Source organism: Capra hircus, chromosome 1 (genome assembly GCF_001704415.2).
Source record: "Capra hircus breed San Clemente chromosome 1, ASM170441v1, whole genome shotgun sequence".
NCBI classification, from domain to species: Eukaryota; Metazoa; Chordata; class Mammalia; order Artiodactyla; family Bovidae; genus Capra; species Capra hircus.
In genome coordinates, this window is record NC_030808.1 from 116461552 (window position 1) to 116487523 (window position 25972).

Here is a 25972-nt window from a genome sequence, read left to right on the forward strand (position 1 = left end):
GGCTCTAGCTGCAATTTATGTTGAGTGTTCTGCCTATGTTTTCCTCTAGGAGTTTTAGACTTTCTGATCTTACATGTAAGTCTTTAGTCCATTTTGAGTTTCTTTTTGTGTATGGTGTTAGGAAAAGTGTCCTAATTTCATTGTTTTAGATGTAGCTGTCCAGTTTTCCAAGCATCACTTACTGAAGAGACCGTCTTTTCTCCATTGTATATTCTTGCCTCCTCTGTCAAAGATAAGGTGCCCACAGATGTATGTGTTTATCTCTGGGCTTTCTATTTTGCTCCAATTACCTACATTTCTGTTTTTGTGCCAGTACCATACTGTCCTGATGACTGTAGCTTTGTAGTATAGTCTGAAGCCAAGAAGATTAATTCCTCCAGCTCCATTTTGCTTTCTCAAGATTGCTCTGGCTAGTCAAGGTCTTTTTTATTTCAAGCTAAACTGTAAAATTTTTTGTTCTAGTTCTGTGAAAAATGCCACTGGTAATATAATAGGGATTGCACTGAATATGTAGAGTGCTTTAGGTAATATAGTCATTTTCACAATATTGATTTTTCCAATCCAAGAATATATCTCTCCATCTGTTTGTGTCATCTTTGATTTCTCTCATCAGCGTCTTATAGTTTTCTGCATACAGATCTTTCGTCCCCTTACGTAGGTTTATTCCTAGATATTTTATTCTTTTTGTTGCAGTGGTGAATGGGATTGTTTCCTTAATTTCTCTGACTTTTCATTGTTAGTTATAACAATGCAAGGTATTTCTGTGCATTAATTTTGCATCATGCAACTTTATTAAATTCATTGATAAGCTCTAATAATTTTCTAGTGGCATCTTTAGGGTTTTCTATGTATAGTATCATGTCATCCTCAAGTAGTGATTGCTTTACTTATTCTTTTCCAATCTGGATTCCTTAGATTTTTCTTCTCTGGTTGCCATGGCTAGGACCTCCAAAACTATGCTGAATAACAGTGATGAGAGTAGGCATCCTTGTCTTGTTTCTGATCTTAAGAAGAAATGCTTTGTTTGAAAATAATAACCATTGAAAATAATGTTTGTTGTAGGCTTGTTATACATGGCCTTTATTATATTGAGGTAGGTTCTTTCTATGCCACTTACTGGAGACTTTTTTAAATAGGTGTTGAGAACTATCAAAAGCTTTGTCTGCATCTATTGAGATTATCATATGGTTTTTAATCTTTCAATTAGTTAATACAGTGTATCACATGGATCAATCTGCATAAACTGAAGAATCCTTGCATCCCAGGATAAACCCCATTTGATCATGGTGTATGATCCTTTTAATATGTTGTTAGATTCTGTTTGCTAATATTTTGTTGAAGATTTTTGCATCTGTGTTCAGTGACACTGGCCTGTACTTATCTCTTTCTGTGATATCTTTGTCTGGTTTTGCTATCAAGGTGATGGTGGCCACACTGAATGAGTTGCTAATCTGTCCCTATTCCCACATGTACTTGCCTCCAGTGTCCATGGCCGCCAGAGATAGAGCATTTTCTTTTGTGGGAACACACTGTCCTTTCATATAATCCACAGACAGAGTCTACCTAGTTGACCTTGTGGATTTAACCTGTAGCTTGTGCTGGTGATGGAAAGGTTTTTGATGCTCTTCCTCGGTTGTTCTGCCCCTGGAGCTCAATTGTGATTTTATCCCCATCTCTACACATGGGCCACCCACAGGAGCCTGCTCCTGAGTCTGCCCCAGTGAGTACCTAACATGGAGGTGGCACGGCTGCTTGGATCCTGAGGGCCCTGGAAGCACCAGGTGCACAGAGAGGCCAGAAGCCGTGGGCTCAAGGGATACAGTTCTATTAGGAGCTTTTTCTAGCCTCCAGCAGCAGGCACACAAGAGGCAACCGTGGGTGGTCCTTCTCTATTGCTGGGCTGCCAACGGTAGCCTATGGGGAGAGAGGTTACAGTGGTGGCTCCACCCCTTGCGAGTGGCTCAGCAATAGTGCCCTGCTTCCAATGCCATCAAGTTTTCCTCCAAAAGCATTCCCTGTTGCAGATTTCCTTCCTCCCATTCCCTCAGACCATCTCCCCACAATCAACTGCAGTCCTCACCCCAGGATTGCTCTCCAATCCCCACACTCCAGCTCAAGCCCCCGTGTACACTGGTGGACATGCGTCCAGTCCGGGGTACATAGGCCTCTGGCAGACACTCCAAGTGGTTCTCACTCTGTGCAGACTATCACAGATCAGCTGCTTCACTCTCCTCTGATTCTTCAAATGCCTCCCTTCTGTCCCAACCAATTTCCCTGGAATTCAGGAATCTCTCCCCTGCTTTAGCTCCCCAACCCAGGGGTGCTAGTCTGGTCCTCCTTGCTCTCCTCCTCCTCCTCACTTCTTTCATCCTACCCAGTCATGTGCATATTCGTATAGTCCTTTCTGGTGATCAAGGCTCCCAGCAGTATTCAGCCAGTGTTCTGTGAGAACTATTGCATCTCAAGTGTTGTCCAGAGGTATCTGTGGAGACAGACGCACTCCATTCCACCTGCTCCCCTGCCATCTTAGACCCAATTCCTAATGTCTTATAAGTTTTTATTTCCATCTTGATTGGGTCTTCTGATTTCTTCCTCTGAGATTTCATGTAACACTATTAAATATCAAGCACTGGTACCATTTTAAGCTTAATTCGTGGATGGAAAGAACAAAGTATGTAACTTGTAAAACTTATTCTATTGCTTGTTTTTCTAGAAAGCTGGGTAGTAAATTCCATAGAATCTAAATTAATAGATAATTTTAAAACTTAGTTCATTTTTAACATCCATTCCAGTTTATTTCCCAGTGCAAAAAAAAATTAAAAATATCTTTCGCTAAGGAGCTCCAATTTCTGATGAGATTGTAAGAATACTTCAAATGAAATAAGGCAGAGGTTTAGAGCATATTTTGCCAATGACAAACAGTTTCCCCCTCTGCCATCAGAAACTTCAGAAATCACTAAACTTATTGCTCTAAAGTGACTTCCTTATTCATAAATTACTCTTTAAAGGAGTCTTCCCTAATTCAGTTTTATACCTATCACTTCCCTGACAGTTTTTTCCACTTAAAGAAAGCATTCACAGGAGAAAATCTATCCACTTATATATACAGACCTTTAGACATAAAGATAGATCTCACACTTAAAAAAAGAAAAGACTAGCATTTGCAACTAATTCCTCTTTCCTCCATTTGGGCCAACTGTCTGCATCAACTCATTCCAGGGAAAAATGCTCCATGGCCTTCAGCACTTCTTCAACAGAAAACATTTCACTGGCTACTAGGCAGCATTCATAACGTGTCATCAGATAGTTTGAGAAAGAAAATCCATAATAAAAGTTTAATTTGTAAAACATAACCAAGATCAAGGTTCACTGACTTTTGGTCCTATGCCCTTTTATGCAACTATACAGATTTTCACTGTTCATGCATAATTTTACTAAAGACTATTTTAAATAAATCTGCATTAACCATATGAAATTGACATTTTTTGCACATAAAATATAGTCCAATATTAGCAATTTTATATAACTTAATCTAATAAAAAAGAAAACAGTGTTAGAAGGTAGCCCCAACAATCAAAGGGTGAGGGAAACATCACTAATAACAACCTACATAATTTAAAATCACTGTGGATTTTGAATGCAGATAATTTCATGGTTACTGCAGCCATGAAAGTAAAGGGTGCTTGCTCCTTGGAAGGAAAGCTATGACAAACCTAGACAACATATTACAAAGCAGAGACATTATTTTGCCAACAAAGGTCCATATAGTCAAAGCTATGGTGTTTCCAGTAGTTTTTCATGTATGGCTGTGATAGCTGGATCATAAAGAAGGCTGAGCACCAAATAACCAATGCTTCTGAATTCTGGTGGTGGTGAAGACTCTTGAGAGTACCTTGGACTGCAAGGAGATCAAACCAGTCAATCCTAAAAGAAATCATTGGAAAGATGAATATTCTTTGGAAGGACTGATGCTGAAGATCCAATACTTTGGCCACCTGATGCAAACATTTAACTCATTGGAAAAGACCCTGATGCCGGGAAAGACTGAAGGCAAAAGGAGAAGAGGGCAACAGAGTTTAAGATGGTTAGATAGCACCACTGACTCAGGATTTGAGCATACTCCAGGAGACAGTGGTGGACAGAGGAGCCTGACATGCTGCAGTTCACGGGATCACAAAGGCTCAGACACAACTTTGCAACTGAATAACAAACAACAACACATAATTCCTATACACTAGTGAGATTTAGGGACTTCCCTGGTGGCTCAGACGGTAAAGTGTCTGCCTACAATGCAGGAGATCCGGGTTCAGTCCCTGGGTTAGGAAGATCTCCTGGAGAAGGAAATGGCAACCCACTCCAGTATTCTTGCTTGGAAAATCCCATGGATGGAGGAACCTGGTAGGCTATAGTCCATGGGGTTACAAAGAGTCGGACACGACTGAGCAACTTCACTTTTAGTCAGATTTAGGACTTCTAATTACCCGTACAAGTACTCCTCTGTTTTTAAAGCCTCTGCATAGATTCTGTTATCAAAAGTGGATATTTCCAGCAGCCAAATTACACTGGGAAAGAACTTCTATCATTGGCTCTGTTTTACTGATTAGGAAATTGGAGTCCAGAAAGCTTTGGTGATTCAAACAGGATAACACAGCTAATAAAGTCCAAGGGTTGAACTTAAAAGGAAAAAGTCATCTGGCTTCAAATCAAATGCCCTGTCACCTGCCCCATCCTGTCTCTGCCCTAAGGAGATAAACACGTCCAATATGAATTGTGATTTATACACAAATAAAAGCTGGAGATGCAAGAGTACGTGGGACTGCTCGTCGCCTTAACTAGGTATTTACACAATAATGGCAATAATCACATTGTATAAAAGTCAATATTATTGGGACTCAGGTTTTTAGAGAGGAAATTTTCCACCGTCGAAAAAGCAGGCACTTTTCAGACAAACAGCTGAATCTAAATCTACTGTGGGCTTGGGCTACATTTTTTTTTTTAGCTCCTTTGCCTCTGTGATCCACCTCTGCTCCATCACAATAAAGCTATCACCCCGAAGAACTACTAAGACAATAAGACAGGCCAGTCCCTGGTACTTTAGGAGCTACTCAATAAAAAGGGAACTCCTCCCTCTTCCTAGCTAGTAACTTACTAAGTTAGAGGGAGTCCTGTCAAGAGTAAAATCCCACAGGAAATTGCTTGAATTGATTCACACAGTCATCGGGCCAAGTAAGAAATCATAAAATAAGGGGAAATGAATACTTCTCCCAAATTATCTCCTATCATTCCAACAGAAAACTGGGCACTACATCAGTATTTTAGTAGTAAGTACCTATCAACGGGTCCACTGGCCACTAACTAACTGTAACCAGTCAGTGACCACTGTAAACAAGTAGACCAGTCCCTCCAGCCCAGATCAGCAGGTCTGACAGCTGTGGAGCGTGGAGATCCGGGTCAGGGCCCATGAGCCCCACAGGTGATGGTCTTACACAGAAAGGGGTGGGAGGAACTAATGAGAGGTAGGATTTGCTTACTTCACGTTTGATGGATGGATGAACAACCAAACAAATTAACAACCATATCAAAAAAACTCAAAATAAAAGAAAAATGAAAGATATCTGATGGGCAGGAGTTACAATGATAGGCAGAAGTTATATACATTTCTCATTTAGTCACTCTCCATAAAGATCTGGTATCTTTTTTTGTTTTGGGATTTACAGACAGTCCATATATGGGATGGATTAAGAGCTGACATAATAAAATAAGCAAACTAAACCCAAAAAAGCCTTATTAGAAAATAGAGTAAAATATATTTTAGCCAAGAATTGTCAAACTTTGGTCTCAAGAGCCTTTGAACACTACTGAGAAACCCAAAGCTCATTGTTATACCCAGCAATGTTTACTATATTAGAAATTTTAATTGTGAAATTCATAAAATGTTTATTTTTAATTTCTTTTAAAAATAGCATTAAATGTTAACATGAAAAACACATTTCTGTGCAAAGTAATTATATTTCCCTTAAAGTTTTAGTGAGGAAAATAGCATGATTCTACATTTTTGCTCATCTCTTTATCATCTGTCCTAAGACAGTTAAATTCTCACATCCACATCTGCATTGGATGAGTTTCAAAACGTAGTTTTAGTTAAAGTATACTGAAGAAAATCTAGTTTCACATAGATATATTCTAACAGGACAAGGAAGTATTTTTGTAACCTTCTGGATTTTCTTCTTTGGTGGTAGCAGTGATGGTGGTGGTGTAGTCGCTAAGTCGTGTCCGACTCTTGCAACCCCATGGGCTGTAGCCCGCCAGGCTCCTGTCCATGGGGATTCTCCTGGCAGGAATACTGGAGTGGGTTGCCATTTCCTTCTCTATCCTCTTTGGTACCATATCAAAACTCAAAAAAGCAGCCGTTTCTTAAAGGCTGTTTGCAAAGGAGAAACTAAATCCGTATCAATGAACATTTTTGTTACATTAAAATCCTTTAGTATAATTTAGTCTTTGAAGAAATCTTTTACCACTGCTAGATTTTATATCATATAATCGTTGGTCATTTGGAGAGGTACATTCATTCACCCAGAACTTTGAGGTATACTTTTCATTATACAGTATCAAAAAATAGTATTTATAGTGGCACTGATCTCATTCTAAGTACTGGAAAGCACTGCTATTTTTTTCCTTGACTTGAAGGGGCATTCCATTCGATTTTGAGAAAATGTCCGCCAAATGCCCAAGTATGAACTGCTGGAGTTTGTGTATCATTCTTTCCAGTAAAAATGGTGTTCCATCAAGAAAGCACCTAATTTAGCTTGTAACTCACTCTCAAGTGTTGTTCCTCTAGACAACTATCATATATAGCAGAAGTGCTTTGTGAACTATTCTTATAATGCCACAGGAAATATTTAAATATTTGTCAAATGGACAATACACATTACGTCATCACAGTCATTCTAAAGTGAGCTTAACTTTTTCTGTTTTGTAGGGTTTTGGTTTTTTTTAATATTTGTTATTTTATTTTTTGGCTGCGCTGGGTCTTTGTTGCTGTGTGCAGGCATTCTCTAGCTGCAGTGAGCAGGGGCTACTCTTAGTTGTGGGGTGTGGGCTTCTCATTGTAGTGGCTTCTCTTGTTGCGGAGCACAGGGTCTGGACACACAGGCTTCAGCAGTTGTGGCCCGAGGGCTCAATAGATGCGGCTCCCAGCTCTAGAGCACAAGCCCAGTTGCTGTGGCACACAGGCTTAGGTGCTCCAAGGCATGTAGGATCTTCCTTCCTAGATCAAGGAAGTTCCTTGCATTGCAAGGTGGGTTCTTAACCACTAGACCACCAAGGAAGCTCCATATGTTGTTGGCTTTCTTTTTTGTTCGTTTACTAAGATTCCATGGCAGTAAGTTACAAAATGACTATAGGACACAATTGGGTACATGGCCTTCAAGTGTGCTGAGGTATCGGCAGGTTTGTTTTACACATTGCGGCTTTTGCACCGTTAGTACAGATGTCAGCACACTGAATGAAAGAGATAAACAACATGTTAGTATTCTTTTGAAAATGGGTTGACCTCCTGATCCCCTTAAAAGTATGGCAACGCCTCCGTGTCAAACCATTATCTCTTTGATGACTTTGACATATGAATACTTTATTCTGATACAAAAAGCATTAATTAAAAAAATGAGAATTTGAATATATTAAAATAAGTAACTTGCTTATCAAAATGTACTTTCAAAGATGAAAGAACAAGTTACAACCTGAGACATGCTATTCACCATATATAAAACCAACAAAGCAGGGATCAAGAGTATTTGAAGGATTTCTACAAATCAGTAATAGCACAACAACCCAAAAGAAAAATGAGCAATAGATATAAGTAAACATTTCGTTGAAATAACCAATTATCATATGAGGAGATGCCCATGACATTATGATCATGGAAATGTAAATCAGGACCACAATGGAGTAATATTTCTCAAGAAAATTTGTAAATCTGAGAATAGGAAATGAGGATTGGTATCCACAGAGGATTTGGAATCACTTTGGGAAATAGTTTGACGTCATTGTACATATGTTTCCTGAAGATCACAATTTCATGCACACACATAAGCATACAACACACTTTTAGGAATATATACACATGTAACAAAGCACAATAAAACTAAACTGAGTAAGTGAAAAACATGAGGCTAAGGGTGCATCGAGGCCAGAGAGACGGCATGTGGGAAGGAGAAGTCAGTTCCATGTATTAATAGCTTATCGTTGTCAGTCTTGGCTTTTGTCTTGGTTAACAAGTCTGAAGGAAATTAATAACGTGATTAAGAATAACAAGATATAAATTTTTAAAGTCAATCTTGCATGATAAGAATATGCCATAAACCAAAGACTACGGTTAATCAGATTTTATGCACCAATGATTTTAAAAGATATCTATACATTTTAACCTATTAAACACACAGAAAATATAAAACTCTAAGGTCCTGAACAGACTCATCATTCAACAGCTGAGTCCTTTATTTGACCAAAGTTGTACAGATACAGTCATTCATAAGAATTCAGTAAATATCTAATAAACTTCTACTATATGCCTGGCACTAATTTAACAGTGAAGAAAAGAAGTTCTATTTTCATAAAGGCTACCTTTAAGAGGGTGGCACAGTAGGAATAGGGAGGTGGAGGGATGATGGAGAAAATAAATAGAAAAATAAGTATCACTTTAAATAATGAAGATGGCTCTGAAGAAAATAAAACATGTTAGAGGCTGGAGTGTGCTGGGTAGGTGCTCAATTGTGCCAGGGGTCGTAAACCGGTAAGGCCTCACTGAGAAAGTGATGTTTTAACAGAGACCAATATGAGGCAACCACAGTAAGATGCTAGAGACAGACAACCACAGGCAGAGGTCAGGGCTCCGAGAACCTCTGCCCCACTAAGGTTCAATAGAACTGAACTTCAGCGTCAACACATAGCCAGTGTGAAAGCAAATCCACCTGGACATTCCTGCTCCTCCTATGTGGTTCTTCCCCTTCTGCCCCTTCACCCCCAATTTATCAAGGAACAAAAGCTTTTCACAATTTATTTGAGACAGAGAGAAAACATGTATCTGCTCAGAGCTTTTCCTGACACTGGATGGCAGGCAAGGAAAAGCTCAAGGGAATAGCTGGCAGTTAAGCTTTTGCTTTTCAACTTTTGCTCCACTCAGCCAAAAAAATTAAAGAGTGAAATAATTTTTTAATGACACATACTGGTTTACTTGTCAAAGGCAACAAATATCTGCAACCTTGCATTCTCTACAGCCCCACCCCATATGCACAAACTGTCTGCACTTTGCCACAAGCAGGGACATTCAAGAGACAGAAAGTTTGCTGACACTTTTGCTGCTGCAGGCTGGGCAGGTTCATATTATAGGTCAAAATTTTTAAAAAGCCACATAGCTGAAGAAGGGCTTCTGCTGTCCACCAGGAGAGCAATTGTGGGCCCTGGCTAAGGAATTTGGGGTAGTAATAATCCAAGTTATGCTGACATTACACCTGCCAGGCATCCCTCAGCCATCCACTGGGATGGGATAGGGGATGAAACCAAGGAAAGAGCATACAGGTAAGATGCTACAGTCACTGAGGGCTTGAAAGACCTGGGTTTCAATTGCAGGTGCTCTGGTTACCATCTCAGAACCCGCTCAAGCTACTAAGCTTCCTTACATAGCATTCTTCCTATGTAAAGTAAGGATGTCTTCAGTCATTCATCAGAAATTCATTCAACTCCTATTACGATCCATTTGCTGAGCTAGATGAAAATACAAAGCTCTCTCTCCATTCAGTGGAACACACAAGCTAATAAAAACAAGACTTTTCAACAAGAAACAATACTCCATAGTCGTTACAGCTTTAGAATAACACTCAGTTCTACAACATACTTGTTCTTACACCTTGGATAAGTTATTCAAGCTCTCTAGACCTCAGTTTCCTCAACTGTAATATGGGATTTCTCTTATCAGGAGGATTCAAAGAAGCACAGCTGTAGTTCATTCATTTTCACTGCTACACAAAATTCCACTAGAATTTTAAACCCATTCTCCTGTCAATAACCAGTTGCTATTTCTACACTTTGGCCATTACAAGCAATGTTTCTATGAGCATCCTTCCATGTGCATCTTCTTGTATATCCTTGGAATGCTGCTAGAAGAGATTCTTCTAGAACATATACTTAGGAATTAAAATGCTCAGCGAAAGGGTGAATGAACGTTCATCTTTTCCAACTATTTCCAAGCCTTTTCAAAGATTCCGTTTCCTTTAGAAACAATAGCTCTAAGCTGGGGATAAAAAAAGAAAAAAAAATTCCTGGAAGACAAGACAAACCATGAACCATGAATAATTTTTTAATGGAATCTATGTTCATATAGATTTAAACCCAGATGGGAAATAAAAGATACAAAATTCAGGACAGAGTTCTCTCCCAGTGGAGGAAGGCACAGCCCAGGGAGAATGAGGAGGGAAAAGTCGGCACATACCCCATAAGGCTCTAGCTCTCAAATCAATGCTGTATTCTTTTTATGTGCTTTAGCTTCTTTGCATAAATTTTTTCAAAATATCAAATATTCCATTGACAAGAATAAGACTCTTTACTGTCTGAGCCACAAGGGAATCCCTTGAAAAGAATTAAGTATTTTTAAAAGCAGTTAACATTGCCTGTGTCTGATACATAGCTAAAGTTCCCAGTAACTGGCAGTTATTGTTGTAAAATGTGAAGAGAGTAGAAACAGATGACAAGACTGTTTCTAGATGACACTCCAGTACCGCAGGAAATGGAGGTGCTCAGCGGAGAGCTGGGTGAGGAGGTTGCTCAGATACCAGAACCACAAGGACTCTGGGCTCTAGGAGGGCAGGATCCCCCATACCAAGAACACTGCCTCATAGAAGGTGCCAAAAGCATTATGTGATAGACGAGAGGAAAAGTCTGTCTTACAGATGACAGTCTTTCTTAAACAATATTCTAAGGGGGAGAGTGAGAAAAGATAGCCAGGAACAGAGTAAGAAACACCTATTTCAGGGCAGGCAGAGAAGCTCCCAAAGGTGACTGAGAAGAAACGGTAAGGAAGGCAGAGATGTCCAAGAGCTGCTTGCTTCCACCCCATCCCGTCTGTTTGCTTTTCATGATACTAATTTATTTAGAGGTTCTGAGCTGGCTCTTTTATAGAATGATCGTGTTCTGAATCTGTCCAATTGTTTATCCATGATTAGCTTTTTAACAAGGTATGTTGTGTACATCTGAGTTATATTGGAGGGGGGGATATCAAATTATTCCATTTTTGGTAAGTTCAATCATTCAGTGACTGTCAAATATCCCTACTGAAAAGGTATAATTTTTCCTTTGTTATTCTAAGTGATCTGAGAGTGATGCTTGTAGACTCAGAACATCCTGTTCTCCTAGAAACTTTTGCTGACTTTTCACAAACCTTGAAGATTGTTGCCTGAATCCGTTATTACACTGATATTGAAAACTGGTTTCTTTCTATCATTCCTTCTACCTTTTCTAGCTGACATTCTTCTGTGAAGACATTCTCTTGTCTTCATCCTCCCTTTTTTATCTACATTTTTAATAGTACTAGCAACTCTTGAATTTCGTTTGCTTTCAAAAGTGTTTTCATCTATTACTGTTATTCTTATTGATATCCAAATTGTGGAATTTAGAAGTGCCACCAAGTCAGCTCTCGTGTCCTTTTTTCCCCTCCTTAACATTTCCTTGTTAGTCTGAGTACTCCCTTGCTTTTTGCCGGCAAGGTATCAACTCACTTTTCCCTGTGCCTAATTTGAAATCAGTCATTTCCCCAAGGAGGCTTGGTCCCTTTTAGTGGGCAGTGATACTTAGAAACAAGATAAGCTCATTAATATTGGGGCTCATTCTTTGCCACCTACAGAGGATTTCTACTTTTGTTATGTGAGGTTGCAAAAGGCTTGAGCAAGTTTATAGCTATGAGGGTGTCACAACTTCAAGAGAACTTCTGCAGGTTTACACCTTGAAAGAAAATAGTCTAAAGACAGAGACAGATCTTGAATACAAAAGAGAAAGGAATAATGTATGGATAAAGATTAGAAGTCAGGGAAGGCTGCCTTTAAAAAAAACAAACACAGTATGGAGTAAAATAAAGCTGGTCTTTGTCCAAGTAGGTCATGAACATGAAATGCAATTCGTGGTACAGATGGAAAGGAACACTTCTAATTATCAGATTTGGTACAGTTCAGACAACTACATCTGAGGCAGTGATGAAATGGCAACTAATAGCTCCCATAGCGTATGGCAAGATGTAAGATAGCTCTCTCAAAACATGTAAGACTGATTCATATTGAAATCCATATGAAAAGTGAAATAATCACTAATGGATTATTTAAAGAGGACATTTACATTCAACAATGGATCCCACTGGGAAGGGCCCAGGACTCAAAAAGAAAAGGTCTTCCATTCCACATGCACCCTGAGCACCATCTTTAAGCTGCTTGAAAGTGCGTCTTTCACATTTAAGTCCTATTCATTTTCAAGTGAATTATAGTTGCTCCATTGTCATATATTGTGTTTAACAAAATACAAATTCATTTAAAGAATTTTCCCAGTTCATAACAATATATTTTATTGAACCAAAATTTACTGATTTCCTCCAACAGGCAGGAAGTACCTGAATTTTAGGCCTTGAAATGTATGAGAATCACTTCTCTGTAGTATTTCCATTTCCACTTAGAGTCCTGGATATTTATATTCTTTCCCTTTGGATATGTAAGCCTGAATCTTGAACAAACATAAAGGTGATTGATATTCATCTAAGACATGAAAGCAGTTGGTTTCTCAGAATTAAAAATCTGTTCCCCAGCCCCCTAGCAAAGGGGCATGTGTTAAGGCCTTAAGCCCCAGGATCTGAAGATCTGAATACAGCACGCCTGACTGAGAAACACCATCTCAGTGAAGCAAAAAGAGGTCAGAGATTCATTTCCTTGCCTGGTCCACAGGGAACAGAAACATATATTCCAAAACAATGCTGCAGAAGAACAGGCTGCGGGCAGAAGCACAGGGGTGGCAGGGAGAGGGAGAGTCAGGAATCATGACATCTCCATTTAATTCCAGAGAAGGAAGCAGTCCCCCGAACTCTGGAGACAGGAGTTTCATAGCTTTACATCACTCTCATCAAAGACGCAGGACTGCGTGGACTGCCAGTAGGAGCATGAAATGCTCTGGACTTCACCCTTACTCCCTCAGAGTGAAGGGAAACCCTCACTTACTTACGAGTGCCACTTTCCATTACTAGAACCCAGGGCCCACAGAAGCACAGCCTTCCCCCAGCCACTCCTAGGCAAACACTGCTGGGCCAGACTCCCCAGAGAGGTGCGGAGCGCTCGGAAACGGATCTAAGGTGTCTTCTGCAGCCCTGCCTCAGCGCAGAACCACCACCTCACATTGATTTGGGGAAGTAGGGCACATGCGGGGCCCAGCCCAGGGGAAGTCCTGGCCTACTGCGAGTCCCAGAGACGTCCGATCCGATTCTGCTGTCAGCTGAGTCACTCACTCTCTGAACCCCCACTGGCCCCTCTGAGTCACACACTGCCGGGCACCAGGTCTTACAGGAATAGAAACCCTATGCGGTAGCAACTACTACCTCTCCTTTTAGATGTAAACACAGAACCCGGGAGGCACTCTGCAAATAGGGCAGATTCTTTACCATCTGAGCTAACCAGGAGGCCCCAAATAATCGACTACCACAGCTATTAAGAAACGGACTTTTGGACTCAGAGGGAGAGGGAGAGGGTGGGATGATTTGGGAGAATGGGAATTCTAACATGTATACTGTCATGTAAGAATTGAATCGCCAGTCCATGTCTGACGTAGGGTGCAGCATGCTTGGGGCTGGTGCATGGGGATGACCCAGAGAGATGTTGTGGGGAGGGAGGTGGGAGGGGGGTTCATGTTTGGGAACGCATGTAAGAATTAAAGATTTTAAAATTTAAAAAATAAAAAAAATAAATTAAAAAATAAAAAAAATAAAAATAAAAAAAAATAAAAGGAAAAAAAAAAAAGAAGAAATTGAGCCATATTTTTAACCAAGGTCCACTGCATCCATTTAATCATTATGCTCCACTGCCTGCCCATTATTCCAACAGAACAGTAAAGAAAACCTACTTCACATTCCAAGACCTAAACATATGAATCACGTATTGCTGCTGAGTTACTCAATGCATAAAGCTTAGCATCAACCACAGAGTTGATTACATTCTATTCCTGTATCAAAATGGTAAGAAATACAACTATTATTAAGGGGCTATTTCATGTCTTAAACCATGGGAGCTGCTGGCACCTAGTGGATAGAGGCCGAAGATGCAGCCTTCTATGATGCACCAGACCACTCACCCACAGAGAACTGCAACTCAAAAAAATGCTGACAGTACCAAGGATGAGAAATCCTGGGCAACCCCAAGACTGTAGGTGAAAAATCCCCCCAAATCCATCCTGACAAACCAGATGCAATTACTGACACAGAGGCGGGGGGCGGGTGGAATTTTTGTGGCCCTAGGAGGGCCTGTGCAGCACCTCACCTCTTCCCCCAGCTCCTAATTATCTCCCTGCATCACCCAAAGATGTGAAGACAGACCCAGGTTCGAGGAGATGCCACTCCTACACATAGCTGTGAGTTTGGCTAAATGTAATTTAAGGGAAGTGGTTGGAATTAAAAACTAGGTCTGCATGTTATCAGTCTACCTGTTATTACATGGAATCAAAGAACGGCTGTTTGTGGCAGAAACTCACAGATGTTTAGTCTTCGTGATTTTGAGAGTCTGTTAACAGGAGGGCCCAGGAAGGAGGCTGAAAGCGTATGGACAGAGCTGAGCTTATGCTTTGGTGGAAGAGGAAGTTCTGAGGTGTCTGCAATTCAGCCTATGAAGAACATGCAGGTGTTTCCAATGTGAGAATGAATTAGCACTGCTCCTCAACTGAAAGTCCGTAAGACCCTGATCCTGGGAAAGATTGAAGGCAGGACGAGAAGAGGACAACAGAGGATGAGACGGTTGGATGGCACCACCGATGCAATGGACATGAGTTTGAATAGGCTCCGGAAGCTGGTGATGGACAGGGAAGCCTGGAGTGCTGCAGTCCATGGGGTTAGAAAGAGTCAGACACGACTGAGTGACTGAACTGAACTGACAGTCAAAGCTATGGTTTTTCCAGTAGTCCCTGTACAGATCTGAAAGCGGGACCAAAGAATTGATGCTTTTGAACTGTGGTGATGGAGAAGACTCTTGAGACTCCTTGGACAGCACGGAGGTCAAAACAGTCAATTCTAAAGGAGATCAACCCTGAAAACTCATTGAAAGGACTGATGCGGAAGCTCCAGTACTTTGGCCACCTGATGCAAACGCTGACTCATTGGAAAAGGTCCTGATGCTGAGAAAGGCTGAAGGCAAAAGGAGAAGAAGGCAGCAGAAGATAAGATAGTTGGATAGCATCACTGATTGATTTCATGGACATGAATTTGGGCAAACTCTGGGATATAGTGAAGGACAGGGAAGCCTGGAGTGCTGCAGTCCATGGAGTTGCAAAGAGTTGGACACAACTTAGTGACTGAACAACAAACAACTCAGAGGCAACAACATCCGCCCATTTATAAGTGAAAGCACGTTTCTCACTGGCGTACATTCTGACCGAAGATGAAGTCAATGAGTCATGGTGGCCAGGAGTTTGAGGAATCAAGTTAGACATCATGCCCATATAGAGAAAACTGGCTGGAAGGGAGAAACAGCAACCACCAGGGTCCTCCTCATGCCCGGGATCCCAGCATCCAAACCACAGCAGCAGACTTGGGTTTCCTCCAGCAACAGGGTCTCCACCACCAACTGATTAATGTCATTTGTTTTAATCACTAATAATATATGTGGTCTGTTTCTAGTCAGAAAGCTGTTCATTTTTAAACATTTTCAGAAACTGGCAAATTAAATAGAGGTTCTGTACGCAGTGGCACCCAGAGGCTGACTGGAGAGACTCAAGGCATCCACACACCTGGCAGACCTTTAACCACCAGATCCCACTCTCACACTCACATGTCCACCTCACCTCAAAAAAAAAAAATAAATAAACCTGATAAGTGATTCCTAAAAACAATATTCCAGAACAATGCTGAAGGGCCTGCACACTCACAAACACACACAAAGCATGCCTGCCTGAGCTATCATAGGAGTAGGGAAGACCTCACTGGGAGATGAACACACACGTTTTAATACTGTCTGACCATGTATTATCTGCCCAATTCGCCTTTGATAAGTTACTTAACCATTTTCAGCACCAGCTTCCTCATTTGCAAAATGGTGGTAACAGTAACTGATTAACAAGGCTCTATTATGTTACTCAAGAGCTTGGGCAAGCCACAAGACCCCTGCTGTGCTATCATCTCATGAGTCCTAGTGAATGTGCCTGGTAGCTCTCTCTGCCTGACACATTCTCCTTCCCCTTTGACTGGCTAAACCTAACTAATTTGTCAACCCTCACTGTCACATGACCCAAGAAGACGGCTTAATACCACCATTCCTGAAGCTGGAAAGTACTGAGTGGTAGCTCTGCTCCTGTGCCTCCTCCTTCAATGACAGCCCCTTGTTGCACCCAAAAGTACCACTGTGCTCTTCCGTCTCCCCTAGATTGGGAACTTGTTGAGTGTTCCCTGTTGCCAATGTATCTCCATGCCTGCCTGCCTGCCTGCCTGCCTGCCGCCTGCCGCCTGTGCTCTGCTCAGGCATGTCCAACTCTTTGGGACGCCATGGACCCCACCAGGCTCCTCTGTCCATGAGATTTTCCAAGCAACAATACTAGAGTAGGTTGCCATTTCCTCTCCAAAAAATCTTTCCAACCAGGGATCAAACCCACAAATCTCCTGCATTGGCAGGCGGATTCCTTACCACTGAGCCACCCGGGAAGCCCCACTGTATCTCCATACTGCCTAGAAACATGCTCTGTTGGATTTAGTAAGCAAATGAAGCAAAGGAAGATCCACTGTATACAGCAGCTAAAGGCTACAATGTACCTTATGAACAGAGGATTTCAAGCGGTCAATATCAAGACCATCAACTATTACAGGGAAGTCAGGAAACAGAATGACAGAGAGAGGGACAATAAATTTAGAAATGAGGTCCCTGGCAGCCTTTGAGAAGTGTGGTGAGCACTGGACATTAATGCTCAGGGGGATGAAGAAAGATAAGGGAGGTACTCATTCCTTCGGGTACAAAAGAAAGCAAGATTCCCACTGGCTGAGCCTAGACAGAGCGCAGGCCAGATAGGGGACACAGGGAGGGCAGAGAGGGGTTAGATAGCCACAGTCGAAGTCTGAGCAGCAGCCAAGTAGGACACGGAGTAAGAAATGGTTTTCTGAGTCGCAAGGTGGTCAGTCAGTTACAGATTAAAAACAGTAACTTCTATGAAGTAAACTGACGAACCTAAAATGACTTCCTTTTGAACAGGTCTACGACCTAGAAGAAAAAGACACTGTTTACCCACTTCTCAGGAGTCACAGTGTCGGGAAAGAGAGGCAAGACCAAGAGTCAGGAAGAAGAGATTCTTGAATACTCAACAGACCATAGAATAAGATAGGCCAGAAGACTCATGACAGAATTAATTAATACTACTCAAAAGTATAACATATTTTTAAAATGAAAGTATGCTGTTGAATATTTAATAACATAAAATATTATAAAATGCAACTATAAGACTGAATAAGTAGCCCATACATAAATCCTCATTTTAGTCAACCCATTAATTACAACTGCTCTGAAAACCATCTAGGATACTACATACTGGCACGACAAGGAGAGAAGAGAAAAAGTCACACATTACAGCAAGGGAGATAAAACCAGCAATGCTAAGAAAACAGCCTTAGTAAGTTTGGACATGTGCACAATGATTATACACATCTATAAGTGTCGGGCACGACTGAGCGACTTCACTTTCGCTTTTCACTTGCATGCATTGGAGAAGGAAATGGCAACCCACTCCAGTATTCTTGCCTGGAGAATCCCAGAGACAGAGGAGCCTAGTGGGCTGCCATCTATGGGGTCACACAGAGTCGGACATGACTGAAGCGACTTAGCAGCAGCAGCATACTCTTTTTTTACTGTTAGAAGAATCATCTAGGAACAAGTATTTATTGCATATGAAAAGATCTTGGGGCACCTGGAATGAAAGCTTTTGATGTTTGAACTCGAGGAGGAATTTTGAGCCTGTCACTTGCTAAAAACAGAACAAAGAACAGGGAGGAAAATGCTCATCATAGGTGTGCTGTGCCAAGTCGCTCAGTCATGTCCGACTCTTTGCGATCCCAAAAAGGAGGGACTGTAGCCCAGCCAGGCTCCTCTGTCCATGGAATTCTCCAGGCAAGAATACTGGAGTAGGTTGCCATGCCTTCCTCTGAGGGATCTTCCCAACCCAGGGATTGAACCCAGGTCTCCTGCACTGCAGACGGATTATTTACCAGCTGAACTACCATTGTCACTTGCTAAGAACAGAACAAAGAACAGTGAGGAAAATGATCATCATAGGTGGGTAGGGATAAAAGAGTGATTTGAAAGCAATTCATTTTCCATATACATTTTTTTCCTAATTATGAACTATTCCAAGTACACGAAAGTACAGAAACTAATGCTGGTAACACCAGTATACCTAATTGCCCAGTATTAATTCACAGTAATGTTTATGCATAATTCACAGTAATGTTAGACACAATAATGTTTAGTTGTTTCAGAATTTAAGAGATGAACGACCACAAATACAGCTAAAGTCCAACCACCCTAGGCCCCACTTCCTTCTCCAAGAGTAAGCACTGTTCTGAAGTTAGACAGTATCATTCCTGCCCAGAACAAGCTCAGTATCACCCTGGATCAAACACAGTATTTCACCACAGAGAACTACATCTGCTTGTTTCTAAAGAAAACCTCATGACCTTTTAAGACTACCCTAGGTAAATATAAGATGTTCTTTATCACTGGCTCTCATAAAATATCTATTTATATTTCCAGACCAGAAGGATAAGATTATTATGATGAAATCTGTAACAAGTAAACTCTCTAAGAAAACTTCTAGATTTCAGGCTCCCTTTAACATAACTTTTACCTACCTGAAGTCCCAACTACAGCAAAGAAAAGTTGTTTTTTTAAACCTTCCTCATCAAACATTTATTAAAGTTTCCTGTGTACAGAGTCAAAAACTTGCTATTCAAAGAATACTCTTTGCCTTACCAACATCAACATTACACCCAACTTCAGACTTATGGTATATGAGTCTTCACGTTAGCCAGAGCCCCAGAAAATCTGTACGCACATTAAAGTCTCAGGAGGACTAGCTTAAAGAATTCAAAAAGGTGCCAACCCAGACCAAGGCAGAACTGAACCAATCACATTCTGTGAAACTTATCCTCTCCCTATCAAACAATAAAGCTTTCAGGTGTCATTTCAGTAAGTCCATGTATAACTAGAACACTGGTTATCAACCAGGGGCAATCTGCCCCCCTAGAGGACATTTTAGTCACAACTTAGGACGATAAAACTATTGGCACCTAATAGCTAGAAGGCAAGGATGTTGATGTTTAACATCCTACAATGCTGAGGACAACGCTCACAACAAGTCATCTAACTCCAAAATGTCAACGGTACAAAGGTTTTAAAAACAAAAAAACAGGAAACAAAAGAAAGCCTGCTGATGATTTCCTGGCTAAAAGGGTCAACTGTTTATTAACTTCAATAATTTATATGATCTGTTTTGAGCATCTACATCCATAACGGGGAAAAAAAATAATAAACCAGTAACTAAAAACACTTCTTGTTCAACTCTCAAGTAGAGTTTACAAGGTTCTCACCAGAGTTTACATCAAATCTATAATGGTCAATAGCGACAACCAACAAGAAGTTTGGTAAAGCAACAAAAGCATATGTCGAAATATTTCAAGTTATACAAGCTATATTTAAAGACTAAGTGCCCTGCTACCACACATACATTTCAATAAAACATCCTGGCATTTATTTAACATAATTAAATCTTTATTTTTGTACTACAATACAGGATCACTGGTGAAGAAACATCATGGCCACTTCAAGATGACAAGCGCTCACTGGGCTAAATTACTTCATTGAAAGGAAACCTCATATTGGTCCAAATTTTTAAAAAGGTAATTGAAGAAAGACTTTAATGTTGTCAAGAGCTTTGTTAATTTCATCAAAATATGATGATGGAATAATATCTCTTCTTCAGAAAAAGTAGAATTATAGCACACAATTAAAACACTGGAAAGTGGTCTGCTTTAAGAGAAGATTGGTTCAGTGCATGAAATTACACAGACGATGAGTAATTAATTCAACAAACTTTTATTATGGTAAATGTATTTCTGGAGTGAGCATCGCCTTGTTTGGCCCTGGATCAACTAAATTCTGCCCAAAGAGAGAGCCCTAAGGTTACATGAAATACTCCACAACCCAAAAATATTAATGCGGCACAATCCAGAGACCTAACATTTCACTAGGGACAAGCGTACTCACTATCTAGGTTAAAAGTAAACTTTGCCAAAAAAGAAGAAAAGAAAGAAAAAAATTAAACTTTGCCATGGATGTTCTAGTTGTACAAAAAAAGATGAAAGAAATTCATAGGCTCCTACTACACATTAACAGCTGTCTTTTGGTCCCATAAAATTCCATTTTACCTTTATATGACCAAAGATCCAAAGTGACGGTTTATATAGGCCAAAATGTTTCACATCATTTCATTCTCCTTTACCTGGATCTGTGGAATGAGGAAGATTTCCACCTAACAATAACGAATGCCTTATGTTTTTTTAAATTGAAGTCTAGTTAATTTATGGGCTTCTCTGGTGGCTCAGCAATAAAGAATCCACCTGTAAATGCAGGAGATGCGGGTTTGATCCCTGAGTCAGGAAAACCCTCTGCAGAAAGAAATGGCAACCTACTCCAGGATTCTGGCCTGGGAAATCACATGAACAAAGGAGGGTGGTGGGCTACAGCTTGTGGGGTCGCAAAGAGTTGGACATGACTTAGCAACTAAACAACAAAGCTGATTTAAATGTTCTGTTAATTACTGCTGTACAGCAAATATAAATGGATGTGTGTGTGTATACATTCTTTTTTTATATATTCTTTTCCATTATGGCTTATCTTAAAATGCTTCTTAGATGAAGTCTGAAGAATTCAGGGAGCTTTGTTTATGTCCCCTGAAGCCTTAAGGTGAACATAATGACCACTTTCACTATAGAAATTCAGAGATAATCTCAGAAGTAACTTCCATGGGCAGGACTGGCTACACTTCCACAAACTGGCTCTCCAGAATGCCCTGTATTTCAGTAGATCATCATCCAGAGGTGCTTGTCCTTTTTCCTTCTCCCCCTTTGCCTGTCTCTCATCTTTAATGGGCTGGGACAAGCTGCTTAGAAACAGTACATCAGCTGAGAGCCTGGGGCAGGGAAGGGAGTGTTGTTGGGCCACACCGAGACCTTCTTTCTTTAGGATTTATTTGGTTATTTTTTACATTATAGTATAAAATCAACATCCATATGTGAGTATTTCCTCCATCTGTGATAGGGTTTGAAGTTTTAGTAGGTCTCTTTATCAGGATACTAAATCACCTCTATACTTAAGATAAGGAGAGGAGACAGGACAGAAGTTACAAGGTCAAAGTAACACTTGTCTCTATTATCATCGTGTCCTATTTTTCATCTCACATGTATTCCTGCCTCTTGATCTCCATGTCTAACTGGCCTTACTGCTGCAGATACCTTAAGATAGTTCTTTTTCCACACATCTCTTGATCCATCACTGCAGAGAAGACTGCCACACCCTGAGACACCAAGACCAAGTATGGCAAATTATGTACCGGGAGGTCACAACACCCGGCCATCAACACTAGTGTTCAAGAAACACAGACTTAAAAGCATGAAAATTACCGCCAACACTGTCTCGGATTTAGCTATAGCTCATCATGGAAACTGTCCCTAAATTTGCCTCTGCTGTATCGAGGCAGCAGCACAGGCAGCAGTGATACCCTCTTTCCCCAGTCAACACATCTCACATGGAAAGATTCTGACCTGCCATTGCTTCGAAACGGGCCAAAATAGCAAGAAGATGTCATTTGGAGAAAGAGATCCAAGCAACGATTGAGTATTTATTTCAGAAGGCACTCCTGCTCTAGAAGTTTGCCTGGGTCAGCTAGCCCCTTCCACCAACCTCAAATGACGAAGGGAGGGGGGTGTGAAATGCACTGCAAGGCATATCTGTTCAATTTTTGACACTGAGGAAACAAAACACGTAGCTCTCAACCCTGGAGATCAAGGTTGTTGTTATTGTTCAGTCGTTCAGTTGTGTCCAACCCTTTGCAACACCATGGACTGCACCCCACCCAGGCTCCTCTGTCCATGGGATTCTCCAGGCAAGAATACTGGAGTGGGTTCTCATTTCCTTCTCCAGAGGAATCTTCCAACCCAGCGATCAAACCCACATCTCCTGCATTGGCAGGCAGATTCTTTACCGCTGAGCTACCAAGAAGACCTGGCATTAGGGTACACACAGACATACTGTATTTCAAATGGACATAAGTCACAAGACTCTGTGGAAAATGTCTTTATACACATTCCTAGAAGGAAAGGAAAGAAACGGTGGCTCTTGCTAAATCATTTCTGAGAAATTTTTCACTATTATTCTGTATCAGTTCAGTTCAGTTTAGTCACTCAGTCGTATTTCAAATGGACGTAAGTCACAAGACTCTGTGGAAAATGTCTTTATACACATTCCTAGAAGGAAAGGAAAGAAACGGTGGCTCTTGCTAAATCATTTCTGAGAAATTTTTCACTATTATTCTGTATCAGTTCAGTTCAGTTTAGTCACTCAGTCGTGTCCGACTCTTTGTGACCCCATGAACCGCATGGCAGGCCTCCCTGAGCTCACCAACTCCTGAGCTTACCCAAACTCATGTCCATCGAGTCAGTGATGCCATCCAACCATCTCATCCTCTGTCGTCCCCTTCTCCTCCTGCCTTCAATCTTTCCCAACATCAGGGTCTTTTCAAATGAGTCAGCTCTTCTCATCACATGACCAAAGTATTGGAGTTTCAGCTTCAGCATCAGTCCTTCCATCTCCTTTAGAATGGATTGGTTGGATCTCCTTGCAGTCCAAGGGACTCTCAAGAGTCTTCTCCAACACCACACTTCAAAAGCATCAATTCTTCGGTGCTCAGCTTTCTTTATAGTCCAACTCTCACATCCATATGTGACTACTGGAAAAACCATAGCCTTGACTAGATGGACCTTTGTTGGCAAAGTAATGTCTCTGCTTTTTAACATGTTGTCTAGGTTGGTCATAACTTTCCTTCCAAGGAGTAAGCATCTTTTAATTTCATGGCTGCAATCACTATCTGCTGTGATTTGGGAACGCAAAAAAATGAAAATAAAAAATAACGTCAGCCACTGTTTCCCCATCTATTTGCCATGAAGTGATGGGACCAGATGCCATGATCTTAGATTTCTGAATGTTGAGCTTTAAGTCAACTTTTTCACTCTCCTCTTTCACTTTCATCACGAGGCTCTTTAGTTCTTCACTTTCTGCCATAAGGGTAGTGTTGTCTGCATATCTGAGGTTATTGATAATTTCTCCCAGCAATCTTGATTCCAGATTGTGCTTCATCCAGCCCATCGTTTCTCATGATGTACTCTGCATAGAAGTTAAACAAGCAGGGTGACAATATACAGCCTTGACGTACTCCTTTTCCTATTTGGAACCACTCTGTTGTTCCATATCCATTTCTAACTGTTGTTTCCTGACCTGCACACAGGTTTCTCAAGAGGAGGTCAAGTGGTCTGGTATTCCCATCTCTTTCAGAGTTTTCCACAGTTTATTGTGATCCACAGTCAAAGGCTTTGGCATAGTCAATAAAGCAGAAATGGATGTTTTTCTGGAACTCTCTTGCTTTTTCCATGATCCAGCAGATGCTGGCAATTTGATCTCTGGTTCCTCTGCCTTTCCTAAAACCAGCTTGAACATCTGGAAGTTTACGGTTTACGTATTGCTGAAGCCTGGCTTGGAGAATTTTGAGCATTACTTTACTAGCATGTGAGATGAGTGCAACTGTGCAGTAGTGTGAGCATTCTTTGGCATTGCCTTTCTTTGGGATTGCAATGAACACTGACCTTTTCCAGCCCTGCGGCCACTGCTGAGTTTTCCAAATTTGCTGGCATATTGAGTGCAGCACTTTCACAGCATCATCTTTCAGGACTTGAAATAGCTCAACTGGAATTCCATCACCTCCCCTAGCTTTGTTCGTAGTGATGCTTTCTAAGGCCCACTTGACTTCACGTTCCAGGATGTCTGCCTCTAGGTGAGTGATCACACCATTGTGATTATATGGGTCGTGAAGATCTTTTTTGAATAGTTCTTCCGTGTATTCTTGCCACCGCTTCTTAATATCTTCTGCTTCTGTTAGGTCCATACCATTTCTGTCCTTTATTGAGCCCATTTTTGCATGAAATGTTCCCTTGGTATCTCTAATTATCTTGAAGAGATCTCTAGTCTTTCCTATTCTATTGTTTTCCTCTATATATTGGCTTCTATAATTATTCTGAAAAGAAAAAGTTGGCACTCATTAAATAATTTCTGGAAATTCTTCAGCATGTAATTACACATTAAATATTTAATATTTCTCTCTACAATGTACTAGGGCTTCCCTGGTAGCTCAGCTGGCAAAGAATCTGCTTGCAATGTAAGAACCCCAGTTCGATTCCTGGGTAGGGAAGATCCCTGGAGAAGGGACAGGCTACCCACTTCAGTATTTTTGCCTCGAGAATCCCCATGGACAGAGGAGTTTGGCAGGCTGAAGTCCATGGGGTCACAAAGAGCTGGAAATGACTGACCAATTAAGCACGAGATCTGCTTTTTATAAATTTTTTATATTTTAAACTGCAATGAATCCAACAATTAGTGAATACACAACATGACCCCCGCAGCACACTGACTGAGGGGCAGTGTCCCCAGCACTGCGACCCCTGGGGGCAGTCTCTTAAGCTCTGTGAAACTGTTCTTAGACTAAGTTGCATCTCAGTTTCAGTGGACAATACCAATTATTTCCTTGATACAGACTCTGCCACAGTAAGCAGTTTACAATAGGAAACATAGACCCTTCACTCACCATCTAAATATAAAACAGGCTACAGAAGACCTTCAAAGAAGCAAGTCAACTACAAATCCATTATGATCAGATCCAAGTGAACAGGGCATTAGATTTCCCTCCAAAGGAAGTCCAAGGACTGGCAAAATCAAATGGCTAGAAATATTTCTAGTTTTGTCATATGCTCATAGGAAGAATACACAGAAGCAAGATATTCTTTTGTGAGAAGTAGCACACAAAGCTTGCAAGTATGATTTTTATTTGCAATGTGACTGAATTTCATATTCACATTTCTAAATTTCATCTTCTCACATGTGCTTAAATTCACTGACCTAACCCTTCACTCACTTTGCAAGTACCATACATGGCACCAGAAAAATAAAGACGAATAAGATACATTCTGTATCCTCAAGGAACCCAGTGTCCTCCATAATCTTTCTTTCCCATGATCCCTGACTGGATGTAAATTTCTTAAGAGGGATTCATGTCTTGTATTCCCAGATTGTATATTCATTTATTTCACAAATATTTTAAATATCTAATGTCCTAAAGTAATGCTAGGAATATAATGGTTAAAAAAAAAAAAAAAAAAAGACATGATCCCTTTTACCCTGAAAAAGCTTACAATAGTAGAGAAAACAAAAACCAAACACCTGAAGAGACGAGTGCTGTGATAGAAGGCACGAAACTATGAGCTCACATACAAGGGCCCTCACGCTCGATCCACCCCAACCAAGGCTCAAGGCGGCAAAGTGTCCTAAAGAAAGTCACAGCTTTCTTTAGGGAAGGACGATGAGAAGGTAGCCAACCAAGAAGGTAGCGGAAG

The 25972-nt window shown here is 40.8% G+C and overlaps 2 protein-coding genes across 6 annotated transcripts in view; one reads left to right on the plus strand and one right to left on the minus strand.

Annotated features, from left to right (window-relative positions):
- Window positions 1-25972, minus strand: part of MED12L (mediator complex subunit 12 like) — a 360401-nt gene that overhangs the window by 195823 nt on the left and 138606 nt on the right. The window lies entirely within an intron of this gene.
- P2RY14 (purinergic receptor P2Y14) overlaps window positions 1-25972 on the plus strand; it is a 62109-nt gene that overhangs the window by 32500 nt on the left and 3637 nt on the right. For 3 of the 5 annotated variants that reach the window (XM_018049028.1, XM_013965768.2, XM_005675438.3), the window contains one exon: window positions 20050-20155. The exons of the other annotated variants lie outside the window; for them this stretch is intronic. The gene's annotated coding sequence lies outside the window, so the exon portion shown is untranslated. The remainder of the gene's footprint in view (window positions 1-20049; window positions 20156-25972) is intronic. 5 annotated transcript variants of the gene reach the window in all.